Genomic DNA, 15,911 nt, shown 5'->3' on the forward strand with positions numbered 1-15,911 from the left:
AAATCTCTGAACACATGTAAACATGTCTAAATGCTAGATGTGTTCAGGCACAATAGAGTGTTATCCAATAAAGCTCAAAGCTTGACGTGCCTAAACATGTGTACAGCACGTAGCTTTGGGTGCATTTTTCAAGCAGCTGTTCTCCTGCCGGAAAATTCAGAGAAACGTCTGTGTGCATGAGGCTTATAGTTTTGGATGGAGTGGGGAAGGATTAGAACCCCTGATGAGTTTTTTACTGGGGCTCCTTTAGAGAGATTTACCTTTGTTTTCTGTAATATTGACAATCTGCAGCAGGGACGCAGACAAAAATTAAAATCTGACGGGACTTGTATGCTTCTCCTACTCTACTAAAGAAAGGCATTTTTATCTCCCTCTGTTCTGCTTTTGGAGAATTCCCCTCACTTAAAATGTTGTCAGCATGGCAGTAAGTGAGGGTACGGTATATCTCTGACAGAGCCCAGGAAAGCTGTAAAAGCCTACAGGGTTAAGAAAAAAGTTTTGACTGGACATATACTTTAAAGGAGAAGTCCAGCCTACACTCATTTGGCTGGGCTTCTCCTATGGGTCATAGGAGTGTAATTCGTTCTGCACTCCTGTGACCCGTTTTCAGCAGAGAGCAGACTGAAGTCCGCTCTATGCTGACGTTACAGGAATCAGTCCAGGCACTGCGTCATCGTGACAATAAAGTCCAGATCCAGCAGGTGCATGGACTGACACCCATCTCAGCGAGCCGCTGAGAGCCTGAGACAGCTACTCCCCGCCCCTCCACAGCTCAGCGCTCCAGTGAGCATGCAGGAGCAGAGCGGAGAGCTGCTGATTGACAGTCAGCAGCTCTCTGCTCGGGAAGCTGTGAGAACCGAGCCTTCGGCGATGTTCGATGGCTCGGTTCTCAGTGCAGAGGCGCCGGGAACAGATGCAGCATCGGACCCATGCTGCATCCACCTAGGTAAGTATAATGGAAAAAAAAACCCAAACCCATACTTCTCTTTTAAGGACCCGTATGTGTATTGCATTGCCTTTAATGGCATTTCACTGAGTATAAATGGTTATAATAAACACACCTGCCACCCAGTGCATTGCACTTCATGTGTTAGGCCCTCTAATAACACACATGTGGAGCACTGTGGCAGTTGCCGATCAAACAGAGGCTAAGATGGCAGCTTCCTTGGATGAAAAGGAGAGTAGGGTTTAGTTCCACACTGAGACCACAATACTGCCTTACTGTGTGCATATAATAGCTTGGGAGATTCCTGACCCCTACTAACACCCCCTGGTGCCAGCGTCCTGAACATGAATCTGAAATGTTCAGGTCTGAGAACTTCTTGAGGTCAACCAGGAGTCTACTTTGGATCCTGTACATTTGAGGTTGTCAGGCACTACTTAGTATTGTGGGAATGCTGAGATTTTCACAGGGGGACAGTGGGACTGAGTGGAGGCTTTCAGCTTTGCTTCCCATTACATTCAAACTTCGATTTTTGGGGTCATGAGTACTTCTTATGTACAATTCTATGGTTGCTTCACAACAAAATGAAGCTGTTGAGAGGCTCATATAGTAAGGTGTATGAGGACCTTGCTGACAGAATACTAGCAACTAGGTGTGCATCGATACCTTTTTTTTTACAATGAGTACGATACTATTTTTTAGTACTCGCAGATACCAGTTACGGATACCTACAACAACTGTTTTGTTTACACTTCAGCTGTCAGCAATGGCACAAAGCCTTGAAAAGTTATTTACAAATTAATTTATTTTTTTTATTTTGTACTTTTTTCAATGTGAAACGTGTAATTATATATTTTAAAGGTTTAAAAATATTAACAAACAAAGCAAACGGGAAAAAAAAAAGGTTTAATTGTTAATAGTTTATAAAATAGAAGTGAACAAAAAAAAGTCAGTGGGAAAATAATAATTCAATGGAGAAGGAGAATAAGGAGTTAATTAAGGCTGATTAGGGTAAATAAAATGTTAATAAAGAGTTCAGAAAGAGGAGCATTTAATAAAAACACAAAAAAACATTTTTTTTTTACTTGACAGGTTGCTTTAAACTGACTTTATCGGCAGATGATCGAAAAACAAAAAGAAACAATGTTTCTTTTTATCTTTCTGTTTCAATGCTAAGCAATGTTGTTGATAAATATTGCCCGGTTGCTTTTTGTTTTGACAGCTCCAATTGCTGGGACTTGGTTTACACTATCAGCTGTTAACAGGGGAACCCCGCTGACAGCTCAGTGAGTCATCGGTTGTTAAGAACGCAGCGGCCCTGCTACTTAACAACCGATAAGTGCTGGCTTTTGTGTTTTGTTTTACACTTAAGCTGTCAGTGGGGGAATCCCACTGACAGCTGAAAGAACTGAGCCTGAAAGTATCCATTTCAGGTATCAGAGCATTTGCACGAGTACTGATACTCATGCAAATGCTTAGTATCAGCACCGATACCGTTATCCGCATCAGTGCAACCGTACTAGCAACAAGATCATGCAGAAAAAAATGGTTTGTACTGCATCTGAACTGTATAAAGTCATTCATTTAGAACGACTGAATGCCAAGGTCATTCTGCATCTGCACCACCCCGACTGTCTACACATAGTTTATGTTTACATCTCCTCCTGCCCTGAATGAGTCATTCTGAATAACCAAAGGCCAGGGTCATTGTGCAGCTGCACCTCTGCCTACACAATTTTTATGCCCCACCACTGGCCATGAATGACTAGGCAGCAGCGGTAGCACATATGGCCAGGTCCATTCACTCATTATAGATGTAAACGTTTGGTGTGTAAGCATTGGTGGCAAAGGTGCAGAAAAAGCTTGACCTTTAATCATTCGGAATAACTGAAGGCCATGGTCATTCTGTGCCCATGCTGCCCCCACTGCCTACAAGTTCTCCCACCAGCCCTGAATGACAAGGAAGCAGCAATGGAGAATATGCCCATTTATTCACACAAATATTTACATGTCTCTAGTTTAGTTTTCTGCAGTTTTATTTTACAGGGGGATAGGGACTAAAACGCAGCGGTGTGAATGGACCCATAGCATACAATATTACTGCATTCTGATCTGTATAAAACTGTACACAGTTTGGATCTGAACACAGCATAATATATGCCCATGTGCATGAATCCTATAGGTTACTAATCTTGTGTGATGTAAAAATTTTGTTCTGACATGATAGTTATGCAATGGCAGAGAAAGGGTAACAAACTATTAATATACTTTATTCTTGATCTTGGCTCTTTCCACATGGACAAGCTTTACACATAGGTATCCTCTTGCCTCCCTGTGCAGTAAAAGGTCATATGCTGGTTCTCATGCAACAGCACATAATCTCTTACTGTTCAGAAACACAGGAGTCACAGCTTCTAGTCTTCTTCTAACTGTGCTCCTTAAAACTATGTTCTCAGAAGGTGCCCATAATGCTGTAAAGAAAGAAATGAAAACATATGAGAAAAGGAAGCCAGTCAAAACATTGCAAAATTCTGTACATTTTCTATTGAAGAGCAAAAATTTGCATCAAAAAGCTGTGACTGTGTATTTCATATTTACTATTTGTTGTCAGCAGGTGGTGCACTTGAGGCCACTCTTCTCCAGTTCTGCTTGGTCACTAACTACTATGATGTGACAGTTTTGAACAGCCTGTATAATTTGATTCCCTGTGATTCAGGTCTGTTCACAACACACACATACACACGTATATGTCATGGCAAGGCAGCCACATACGTCTGAAAGGTGGGTAGCCACACACGTATTGATATGATAATTTAGTAATTTGATATAACTAAAATGATCAACTTGAATAAGAAATCACAAACCCCATTTTGATCAGTTTAGTGAACTTTCAATTAATTACAACACTGGCAAATAAATCGGCCATGGTGCACTTTTATTGATTGTCTTGGATCAAACGAATATCTCTGTATGTACAAGACAACCAATCCTGAATTGGATCGATTAAATCTTTGTTTTTAATAGACTTTTATGTAACTAGAACAGTGTGATTCCACAACTTACTTCCCATCCTGTTCTTGTACAATCAACATCTGCCTTAACACATTTTATGGTGAATATAGTACGGTGTCAGTGCTACCTTTGTGAATAGAAATGGTGGGGTATCTTTCTGCAACTCATTAGAACTGAAGAAGGGGCTTAGATAAGCTATGAAACATCTCCAACATTACAGAACAAGTCCAGTTGACAAACTACTATCAGTGATACATGGATTAATTGTTTGATATTTTAATTGGTGATGAATTGCTTGTTTGTGGTTGCTTTTACCTAGATCAATCACAAATTGATATGTGTATAGCCACCATTGCTTAAGCGGCGCTTTTCAGCCACTAGCGAGGAGTTTTTAACCCCAAAGAAGGGGTTAAAAACTCCCATGTTGTAGCGCTTCCAAATCGCTTTTCAGGCGCTTCAGAAGCGCTGCCCATTCATTCCAATGGGCAGGGCGTTTTGAGATCGCTAAATACAGCGCTCCCAACCCGCCCCAAAGATGCTGCTTGCAGGACTTTTCGGAACATCCTGCAAGCGCACCGCTCCAGTGTGAAAATTCACACTTGAGTGAATGTGAGGTGGTTTTCAGGCACTTAGCAGAGGCTATTTCCTAGCGCTAAAGCGCCTGAAAACCACCCCAGTGTGAAAGGGGTCTTACTTCTCTAAGCTTCATCACTGAAGATCCATACCTTGGGACCTGGGGCTGGAGGAATAGTTTGTAGAAGCCTATGCATTGCAGTTGCGCAAATTTAAATGCAAAAATAAATTATTTTTAGTATGGGTACATTATATTAACTATGGGGGATATGCCTATATGATTTTGAGGATGGCACCGGGATTTAAATAAGAAACTGAATTATTTAACCCCCCCTAGCGTTATTCCCGAGTCTGGCTCGGGGTGGATTTCCATCCCCAATAGCGGTATCCCCGAGCCAGACTCGGGATCACATCGCAGGATCCTTGTAGAGGTTACTTACCTTGTCCCCTGGATCCTGCGATTTAATAATTTTTATTATTATTATATTATTATTTGTTATAATTATTTATAGTTATTTATTATATTATAATTTTTGATTTTGTTTTTCAAACTTTATCATACCCGGGATGTCTACTAGTCTCTTGTTTGGACAGATTTAAGTAAATTATTCCTAAGAATTACAGGCCTATAATATAAAACGCCAAATTTCTGTGCAAAATAATTGTACCACTTTTAGCACCTAAAATCCGAAATAATCATACCGCCAGGTAGGTTAAATATAGAAATCTTAAAAAAAGAAAAAACATAAATAGCTTTTTAATGGAATAGGATTGAAATATCCATACAACTTATTGCCTGTGCCCACCATCTATGTCACCTGCAACTATGGCCTGATTCATCAAGTTGTAAAATTTGATATTGTAAGATTGAAAGATGATACATGTAGGCTGGTGTTGCTTCCTTTTCTTCTGAAAATGCTAATCCCCTTGCTGTCATGTTGATGCTATGGATCAAATACTTTCTGAATCACATATCTGGAATCAGTGTGTAAATACAGAGTTATGACTTTAAAAGTGACTTTAAAGTGATACTAAAGGATTGTTTTTTAATTAACAAACGTCATACTTACCTGCACTGTGCAGCTCGTTTTGCACAGAGTTGCCCCCGAACATCCATTTCTGGGGTCCCTCGGCGGCTCTCGCGGGTCCTCCCCGCATTAGACAACCCCCTTGGAGAAGCGTTCTCCCGAGGGGGTTACCTTGCGGGCACGCTCCAGAGTCCAGCATTCGGCGTCCATAGAGGCCGAATGCAGGACTCGGCACCGCCCCCCGGCGCCCGCGTCATTGGATTTGATTGACAGCAGCAGGAGCCAATGGCTATCAATCTATTCAATCAAGAGCCAGGAACCCGTTGAGAGAGGGACGGCGGGGACGCACCGACGGAAATTCGGGGCTCAGGTAAGTAAAACAGGGGGTCTAGGGGGCCAGTGACTGCAAGGTGTTTTCTATATCATCCTATGCATTTTGGTGAAAAAACACAAGGGTTAACAACCCCTTTAAAATGGTTCTAAAGCCAAGATATTTTTTATCTTAATGCAGTTCCTACATTAGTGTAAAATAAATGTCCCAGACATGTATGGCAATTTGGAAACTCTAAAGTCTCAAATCTGTCACTTTTTTTAGGTCCATGGCTTAAAAAGCAGTGAAGCCACTGAATTATTATGACAGCCAGAGAAATAGCATTTTCAGATGTCAGCACTGGCAGCTTTCATGCTTCTTAGGTTCAGGTTTGACATTTTTCTTTGCATTTGATTCCTAAAACGTTTTCACCAGAAAAGGAAGGTCAGGGGTTATGTTCACTTTAACACTTTAAATTCCTGTCTCATTGCAGGAGCAATCTTTGATTTAAAAACGATAAAAAAGTAATATTTAAAACAAATGTAAAATCCTTTTTTAATACTACTAATTAATTTTAATCTCATGTAAACTTCCAGAACCCAGCCAGGCTATATGAGCATAGTGCCAGCACTATATTCCTCACTTACCAGCATCTGCTTGGAAATGAGGTGGATCCCAGCTGGAGCAAAGAGAAGGTGACCCCATAGGTTCCCTGCTTACATTACATTTTATTAGGTATAGTACCAAATATATGATGATAATGATGTAAACAATCATTGTTCATCATATTAGGTATTATAGCAAATATTGTATTGTGCTCAGTGAAATAAGCAGGGATTCCCCAGGATTTTCCTCCCTATAACTGGTTCCAGACTGGGATAACCCTTTCTTCCTGGGAAAACCAGAGTGAGGAAAGGAGAACCTGGGTTCCTTATTGTATATCATGGCTGGGTTTCAGAAGTTCAGAATGGGATTAAAATTTACATAAAAATACTTTTTATATGATAAATATTAACCTGTCCTGTACGTTTTTTTATAGATAACTCAGGTCATGCTGCTAGATATGACAAAAAAAAAATCTGAAACAACCTGGAACCGTGTTCCTTGGAGTGATGTTGTGGTATATTCCCACACAATGTGCACTTTGAGAATTGGAGTCTTCCAAGGCCTGTCTTACACTATATGGCCAAAAGCATGTGGACTTGCTTGTAAGTTATTGAGTTCAGGCCTGCATAGAGCCCTGACCTCAACCCTACTGAACACTTTAGACATGAATTGGAGCCAAGTCTTCTTGTACAACATCATTATCTGACTTCATAAATGCTGTTTTGGCTGAACTTGCATGATTCTAGAGGCACACTCCAAATTTTGATAGAAAGTCTTTCCAGAAAAATGGAAGTTGTTATAGTAGCAAAGCTAAGGCTGATGCCATTAAGGCTCGTGAATTTGGAATGGGATTTCAAAACAAGCTTGTTTAGAGGTGATGGTCAGGTAGCCTTTTGACATCATAGTGTATACAAAAAAACTTAATTTAGAGAAGGACATATGAATAATAGGTCTTACAAGAAAGGCATTAATAGACAGATGACAATAACCATATCCAAAACCCTATAGTACTTGTTCTAGTTTTAGGTCATCAGGCCAGGGAGATATAGCTCATAACACAAACTGTGTCAAAGGTTTAAACTTTCAGTTCTGCTTTGGCCTGGAAAAAGAAAAAAAAACAAAAAAAAACAAAAAAAAACAACATGGCTTGTTATCCTAACCATGCCAAGAATACATGCACCTACTGAGCCCTGGGGAGTTGCCATAGAGTGACTACTCATTTTGCCAACTGTTTGAAGGCATAGAGTGTCTGCTGCACTTTGGGAAGGAAGACACAGAGCTACTGCTTCATACTCTCACCATGCTAAAGCTTGCAGCACCTACTTTATGTCTTTCAAAGTACTACAAAGTCACTTCTAATGCCAAGAACATACAAATCCAACAAGGGGTGATGGTAAATTGGAAAAAACAGTATTCTTATACTAGATAAGTATATCAGGATGATTTTAAATACTATCAAAGTGTAACTAAAGGCAAAACTTATTTTTTGGATAGAGTAAGGGAGTTTGGATAGAGTACAGAGGTACAGTATAAGCCTATAGCCAAAATAAGACATGAGAGGAAATCCCTCCAAAGTGAAAGAATCATGGTGTGACCCCAGAATTAGTGTTCCCATTGGAAGATTTCTCTTCTATTACTGTTATGATGTCAACCCAAAATGTGGGTTTTCCTTTTACATACAATGGGAAACAAATGGAGCAGAGTTAGCAATAAAAACTGACAGGTGTTCCACTCCCTCTCCACTCTATCCAAAACTAAAAAAACACTTTTGGGACTTATGAAAAGGAAGTCCAACACAAGAATACTTGTCTCCCCTTATTACATTAATAGAAACAATGGGGTCAATTCACTAACAGTAATCACATGCGATATTTGTGTTTTGTTTTTGTTTTTTAAATATCCCATTGGATAATAAGAGCCAGTTCATCAAAGTAAAATATTGAGTTTGCTGAAAATATTGCAAATCTGTGATATTTGTGAGGTAAATACTGCATAAAATATTAGATAAATGTTTAAAGTTGTTCTATGACCTAAACATTGTTTACCTTAATGCATTCCATCCTTTAAGGTAAACAATGTTTAGGGTATTAGTGTCCCCCCCCTTTATACTTATCTGAGTCCTCACGTGGTCCAGCGCTATGCCCTTATGTAGTGGCTCTGTCTTCGCATGAATTACAGTGGTGGGGGTGTTTTTTTGAAGCACCTGATTAGAGCCAGAGGCTCTAATAGGCTTCAAAATAGGGTGGGCTTGTGCATTGCGCTTGGAGCCCACCCAGGTGTGTTCGAAAAGCAAATTAATATTTGCTTTTCTAACACTGAATTGCCTCTCCGCCAATCAGGAAGCGTGGGTCTGATACCCGTGTCCCAATTGGCTGAAAGGACAGGCGATCCTATTGGAAGCCTAGGAGGAGGAGGGAGATGCACAGGAGGAGAAAGAAAGCTGCCCCTCCCCGGACACGCTGCCCACCTGCTTCCTAGATGGGGTAAGTGCTGGGCATTAATGTCCAGAAGCGTCCTCCCGGGGGTGGGTGCTGCCGACCGACCGGGGGGGTCTGTTTGCCGCCCCCCCCAAAGCCAAAAGAAAAAAAACACCAGCCGCCACTGGTCAAATGCTTTTACAAGGGAATAGGAGGGGGCGGGGCTGAGCCATGTTGTTCTGTGTGTCTAAGGATGCAAGCAGCGCAGCTCGGGACCCCGTGCCCCCAATGTGCACATTAAGCACAGTTCCACCGCAAGACAAGGCAAAATGGCTCGTCACCTGTGTGCCCAACTCTTACCGCTGCATTGCAGCAATTTGTGGCTGGTATGAGGTGAAAAAAGTACAGCAGGCCGTACTTTTTTCATCGTAATGCGGTGCGAGGCAATGCACCACCTCTCACCGCATGGCAGCCAATTCAATTTATTGAGATGTCAAAGTGGGGTTGATTTACTAAAACTGGAGAGTGCAAAATCTGGTGCAGCTGTCTATGGTACAAATCAGCTTCTAACTTCAGCTTGTTCAATTAAGCTTTGACAATAAAACCTGGAAGCTGATGCCAATGGGAATTTTTTTGTAAAGTTTGTTTAAAAAAAAGTGAATAGTGTGATGTGCCGTGATCACAACTACAGTGAGCCTACTGGACCGCACCGCACACTAGCCACTGCGTTGTAATGCAGCGGCTGGTGAATTAGGCCTAAAGATGTTTTCATCGTTTCACAGAATTTCTGTGTGCATTCATTTACAGAATTATTATCCCCTGGTGCAGTGTTAGCCTGTGAAAAAATAACACAAAATGTAAGTGCTAAATATCGCAAAACATAAATATTTATTGCATTTGTTAAATAACGCATGTTTTTAGTGAATTGACTACAGTACTTTTGAGATAAATACCACATGAGTTATTTTAAGGAAACATTTATGTGGTATTTATCTCTTAGTGAATTGACTGCTGCGTCGATTTTCTTGATGTATTAGTTAGAACTGGTTTCTGTGCAGTTCTTTTATGTCTGGTAGGTGATACTAATTATGAGCTGATGACATGTGATATTAGTTCATATGGTGCAAAGGGTACTGGACGAGTTTAAGGCTAGGTTCACAAACATACAGTTGGTACAGCTTGTGTTTCCACAAACACAACAGCGAATGGGCTTCTGTACCTGCGGGAAACAGGAAAAAGGTCCCTGTATCTTTTTAAAATCACAACTGCGTGGAAATCGCATGATGCTTTTGCACCATGTCATTTTCCACACCTAAAAGGATCATGGCACCCCTGCATAGCTGCTATAAAGCAGCATGCTTTGCCTATGGGTACTGGAATGCGTTTACCTCACATACATTCTCACATATATGTGAACTTAGCCATAAGCTGAAGTTTAGTTTTTTTTTTTGCCATGTAGCAGCAGTGATATAACGTGTAACAAAGTGTGTCCCATGTCTTGCTGGCTGCTGCATAGTGTACAAATCTGCTTGCTGCTGTCAAGTCCTATGCACAGCACTAATCTTTTGGCATCAGTGTAAATGCATTGTGCCACTCGCCTGCCCCTCATGCCTGTCTCCTCCATTCATAGAAATCATACCATTCTTTCCCAGAACGCAAAGTGTTCTGCTTTTGGAGGAGGTGGAGCCTGTCATTTACTTAATTCACAGAATGCTACAGTATCTCACAAAAGTGAGTACACATTTTAGTAAATATTTTATTATATCTTTTCATGTGACAACACTGAAGAAATGAAACTTTGCTACAATGTAAAGTAGTGAGTGTACAGCTTGTATAACAGTGTAAATTTGCTGTCCCCTCAAAATAATTCAACACACAGCCATTAATGTCTAAACCGCTGGCAACAAAAGTGAGTACACCCCTAAGTGAAAATGTCCAAATTGGGAGCAATTAGCCATATTCCCTCCCCGGTGTCATGTGACTTGTTAGTGTTACAAGGTCTCAGGTGTGAATGGGGAGCAGGTGTATTCAATTTGGAGTTATCGATCTCACTCTCTCATACTGGTCACTGGAAGTTTAACATGGCACCTCATGGCAAAGAACTCTCTAAGGATCTGAAAAAAAAAAAGAATTGTTGCTCTACATAAAGATGGCCTAGGCTATAAGAAGATTGCCAAGACCCTGAAACTGAGCTGCAGCATGGTGGCCAAGACCATACAGTTTTTTAACAGGAGAGGGCTCGCCATGGTCGACCAAAGAAGTTTAGTGAACGTGCTCAGTGCCATATCCAGAGGTCTTTGGAAAATAGACGTATGAGTGCTGCCAGCATTGCTGCAGAGGTTGAAGGGGTGGGGGGGTCAGCCTGTCAGTGCTTAGACCACATGCCGCACACTGCATCAAATTGGTTTGCATGGCTGTCATCCCAGAAGGAAGCCTCTTCTAAAGATAATGCACAAGAAAGCCCGCAAACAGTTTGCTGAAGACAAGCAGACTAAGGACATGGATTACTGGAACCATGTCCTGTGGTCTGATGAGACCAAGATAAACTTAATTGGTTCAGATAGTGTCAAGCGTGTGTGGCGGCAACCAGGTGAGGAGTACAAAGACAAGTGTGTCTTGCTTACAGTTAAGCATGGTGGTGGGAGTCTCATGGTCTGGGGCTGCATGAGTGCTGCCGGCACTGGGGAGCTACAGTTCATTACAGTTCATTGAGGGAGCCATGAATGTCAACATGTACTGTGACATACTGAAGCAGAACATGATCCCCTCCCTTCGGAGACTGGGCCGCAGGGAAGTATTCCAACATGATAACGACCCCAAACACACCTCCAAGACGACCACTGCCTTGCTAAAGAAGCTGAGGGTAAAGGTGATGGACTGGCCAAGCATGTCTCCAGACCTAAACCCCATTGCGCATCTGTGGGGCATCCTCAAACAGAAGGTGGAGGAGCGCAAGGTCTCTAACATCCACCAGCTCTGTGATGTCATCATGGAGGAGTGGAAGAGGACTCCAGTGGCAACCTGTGAAGCTCTGGTGAACTCCATGCCCAAGAGGGTTAAGGCAGTGCTGGAAAATAATGGTGGCCACACAAAATATTGACACTTTGGTCCCAATTTGGACATTTTCACATAGGAGTGTACTCACTTTTGTTGCTAGCGGTTTAGACATTAATGGCTGTATGTTGAGTTATTTTGAGGGGACAGCAAATTTACACTGTTATATAAGCTGTACACTCACTACTTTACATTGTAGCAAAGTGTCATCTCTTTAGTGTTGTCACATGAAAAGATATAAAATATTTACAAAAATGTGAGGGGTGTACTCACTTTTGTGAGATACTGTATGTGTTTTGCAAACTAATAGTAGTATGAATGGATGAGGCGAGCAGAAGGGGCGAGCAGGAGGTATAACTCTTTCACACTCAGAGCAGATGATGTTAACACTACAGTGCTGGATGATCTCAGTGGCAGTGAGCAGTTGATTTCTACACTATTCTGCACAATTTTTCCCACTAAAACCAGTGAATTTCTCCAAATGATGGGGCATTATTCTTCCCAATGAGACCAACAATGGGGCCCAATGACACCAATGATGGGGCGCAATTTCTCCCAATGACACCAACAATGGGGCACAATTTCTCCCACTGACACCAATAATGAGGCACAATTCCTCCCACTGAAACAAACAATGGGGCATTATTTTTTCCCCACTGAAGTCGGGACCCTTCTACTCCCAATGGCCACAGTCCAGCCCCCTAAAGTCTGAAGGAGAGTAAACCAGCCCTTTGTTTTGAAAGTTTGGAGACCCCTGCACTCTAGAGGTAAGTTATGTCACTGGTGTTGCATAGCAAAAAGATAAAATAACTAATCTTCCGTTTTAATTACACTCATGGAATGAGGGGCATAGAGAAAATCAGGTGCTATACTGATTACTACAATGTGATTGGTAAAAAAAATTATCATCAGTAACAGAATGCACAACATTTGGCAGCCACCTGTGTCCATTACAGGAAACACGGAGGAAGTGCTAAATTCCCCATTTCCTGGCCCATTACATGTGTAGGATCATCTCCCAAGTCAAGGGTGTTGCCAGACACAATGAAGCCAGAATCTGCTTTCAGCAGTTTACATAAACAGAGTAATGAAGGATTAGCTCTGGCTTCTCCGGGTTAAACCAAAGTTCTTTGCGCTCTGGTATTAATCATCCAAGTTTAGGTATTGTTATATCAAAGCATAAGGATACACAATCTGCATACTACTGTAGTTCCTATGTAAAAGAATGTCAGACTCTTACCATTGCCAAGTTATTTTTGTAGAAAGGGGTCCCGGAATGTAACTTTACAGTGAGAGATTGTCCTAGGTCTGTATATTACAAGAAATTAGAGTAAAAATGAATGTCAATTATATTCTCAAGATTAAAGAACAAATAGATGCTTTGACAAAACAGTTTAGCTCTGCCTGTATCATCCTGTGAGCCCCCAGTTATTTGACAAATGTGCAATACAATCGATGGGTTGGAAAGACCTGCTGTCTACTTAAATGATTATGATATAAAATTACAATACAAGCTTTTCTATCTATACATCTGCCGCTGTTAGCTGCAAAAGCATACACATATTTGATCCTTCTTGTATGTGAAGGCAGAAAAATGTCTCTTTGAGACCAAATTCATTTGATCTATCGTCAGCATTTGTCTATTATTAGCAACAGATTGCCTATCCATGTCTACTCACAGTGCTAGACAACTTGACCACTTCCAACTACAAGTCACAGCATACTCAATAATGGAGATTTACTAAAACGGAGAGAGAGTGCAAAATCTGGTGCAGCTCTGCAAAGAAACCAATCAGCTTCCAGGTTTTATTGTTAAAGCTTAAAGAAGAACTGCAGCCTTTTCGCCCCCCCCCCCCCCCCCTCCATTTTTTTTATGCTTACCTTTGACATTCTTCAGCACAGTAAGCATACTCACCTAGCCAGCAGGTCCAGCGTTGAGCTCGCCCCCCTCCTTTTTGTTGAACAAGACTGCACGTCATGCATCCCAGGGTCACCACGTCATTTGCCTCGGCAAAAACCAGGGGGCGGGTTGAGCATTTTATGGCGAAAAAAACATGCGAGTAAACAAACACCCTGATATCGGCGCTGCGGAGGGGAAGCAGGATTCAGAGGAAGAGTACCGAGGGAGGGTGAAGGTCCATTTTAATTGAACAAGCTGAAGGTAAAAACTGATTGGCTACCATGCACTGCTGCACCAGGTTCTGAGTGCTCCAGGTTTAGTAAATGTCTCTCATTGGGGTTGATTTATTAAAACTGGACTTGAAGCTTCTCAGCAACTAGAGGAGTGGTCATCAACCCTGTACTTAGGGCCCACTAACAGGCCAGGTTTTATGTATTACCTTGGGGAGATGCAGACTAGAATACTGCAATCACTGAGCAGCAAATAATATCACCTGTGATATATTTCAGTTATCTTGCAAACCTGGCCTGTTAGTGGGCCCTGAGGACAGGGTTGATGACCACTGAACTAGAGGGTTCCCCAGACTTGACCTATAAGGTTGCAAATTACCTGGAGTACAAGGTGATTGACAGATGGACATCAGCTTGGCCGTTCTTCCTACATCCTTTTTAAAATGTCAACCTGTAGAATAAAATAAATCAGATGAAACATTTTTTCTTATTGCTTTAAATCTATACATGTGAACAGGATCAAAGTAGAAAACAAGGCCAGACCAGGCTCTGTTGCCTTCTTTCTAAATGCATGACATTCTAGATATCTGGATATTAAATTGGGATAAACTGCGTCTTCCCTAAAGACTAGTAAGAGTCTGCAAAAAGAATGTTCTGTCATTTTCCCAGGGCTCAGCAATTTTATGGCAGGCAGGTGGTATCCACTTGTTGTCAGGCCGTTTGGCGTCTAGTCCTCGTCGTCCGCCATGGGTACTTCTCAGGTATAAACACAGAGCCCCCTCCTTTTCTCTTCAACTCTCAGCTGAGAGCTCCTGCGTCTCCCTCATTGAAAGAAGAGGCTGCACTGGCCCAGACTACGGATAGAAAATGAACGCCCCAACATCCCTTTGTCAACAAGATTGCACAATTCACCCTGTTGTGAAATAATGATATAAAAAAAAAATTCCACAGAAGAGGAGTCAGGAGCATTGATTTCAAGTATAAAAGCAGTCCAGGAAGTTTCTGGGATATATTTGCACTTATGAAAACCATGTGTAGAAGAGCCGTGCCAAGGGACAGAGTGATTTTTCTGCCATCTGGAGGAGGTCCTCTTCACCCCACCTCTCCCCTCGGCTTCACTACCACTGACAGTCCCATTGACGAGAAGAGGAAGTGAGATGGTTAACCTAGTATATTCCCCTGGGCCTTGTTATGGTTCATACCAGGGTTAGGATTTGGGTTTTTCCTTTGTCATATATCACTGGATTTTTGGAACACAGCCATGGGTCCGTTGTTAACACCTCTATCGCCAGAACATTCTTGCAGGCTGTGGTAATACATAACAGATCTTTGTCGTTTATATTACTCAAGAGGTTTTAAATTGTACGCTGAATAATTGAGTTTTTTTCAGGACCAGAACAACTGATCTAATATAAATCAAAAGGACAAATAGCAGACGAAACAGTATATAAATAAAAAAGAAGCCAACATCTTTTTACTCTACATTTTAAAGCTGAGTCATATGCAACTAATAAGTATGGAGCGATGAAGTCCAGGCAGATTTAAAAGACAAATTAATGCAGTTCTGTATTCATTCAAGTATAACTGAAGGCAAAACCTTCTTCTTCTTTTTTTTTTTTTTTAGCTTTGGATAGAGTGGAGAGGGACTAGAATGCCTGTAAGGTTTTTATTTCTGTTAGGGAGAATCACCCTGTCTATTTGTCCTGGAAAACGTATTCACTGAGAGTGAAAGTTATAGAAAATGCTAAATTTTAATTTTGAGTTGTCACCAGAGCAGGAACAGAAGGGAAATTTTTCAATAGGTGTACTAGTTCTGTTGACAACCAGGAAATTACTCT

General features: G+C 41.4%; 1 long non-coding RNA gene across 1 annotated transcript; it reads right to left on the bottom strand.

The window, feature by feature from the left end:
- Nucleotides 1-1,730: 1,730 nt before the first annotated feature.
- Nucleotides 1,731-14,962, bottom strand: LOC141128951 (uncharacterized). Its single transcript, XR_012241751.1, has 3 exons — nt 14,453-14,962; nt 13,184-13,251; nt 1,731-3,414 (listed from the first exon to the last, which is right to left on the bottom strand). It is a non-coding gene; the product is annotated as an uncharacterized lncRNA (long non-coding RNA).
- Nucleotides 14,963-15,911: the final 949 nt, after the last annotated feature.

Source organism: Aquarana catesbeiana, linkage group LG02 (assembly GCF_042186555.1).
Source record: "Aquarana catesbeiana isolate 2022-GZ linkage group LG02, ASM4218655v1, whole genome shotgun sequence".
Classification (NCBI taxonomy): Eukaryota; Metazoa; Chordata; class Amphibia; order Anura; family Ranidae; genus Aquarana; species Aquarana catesbeiana.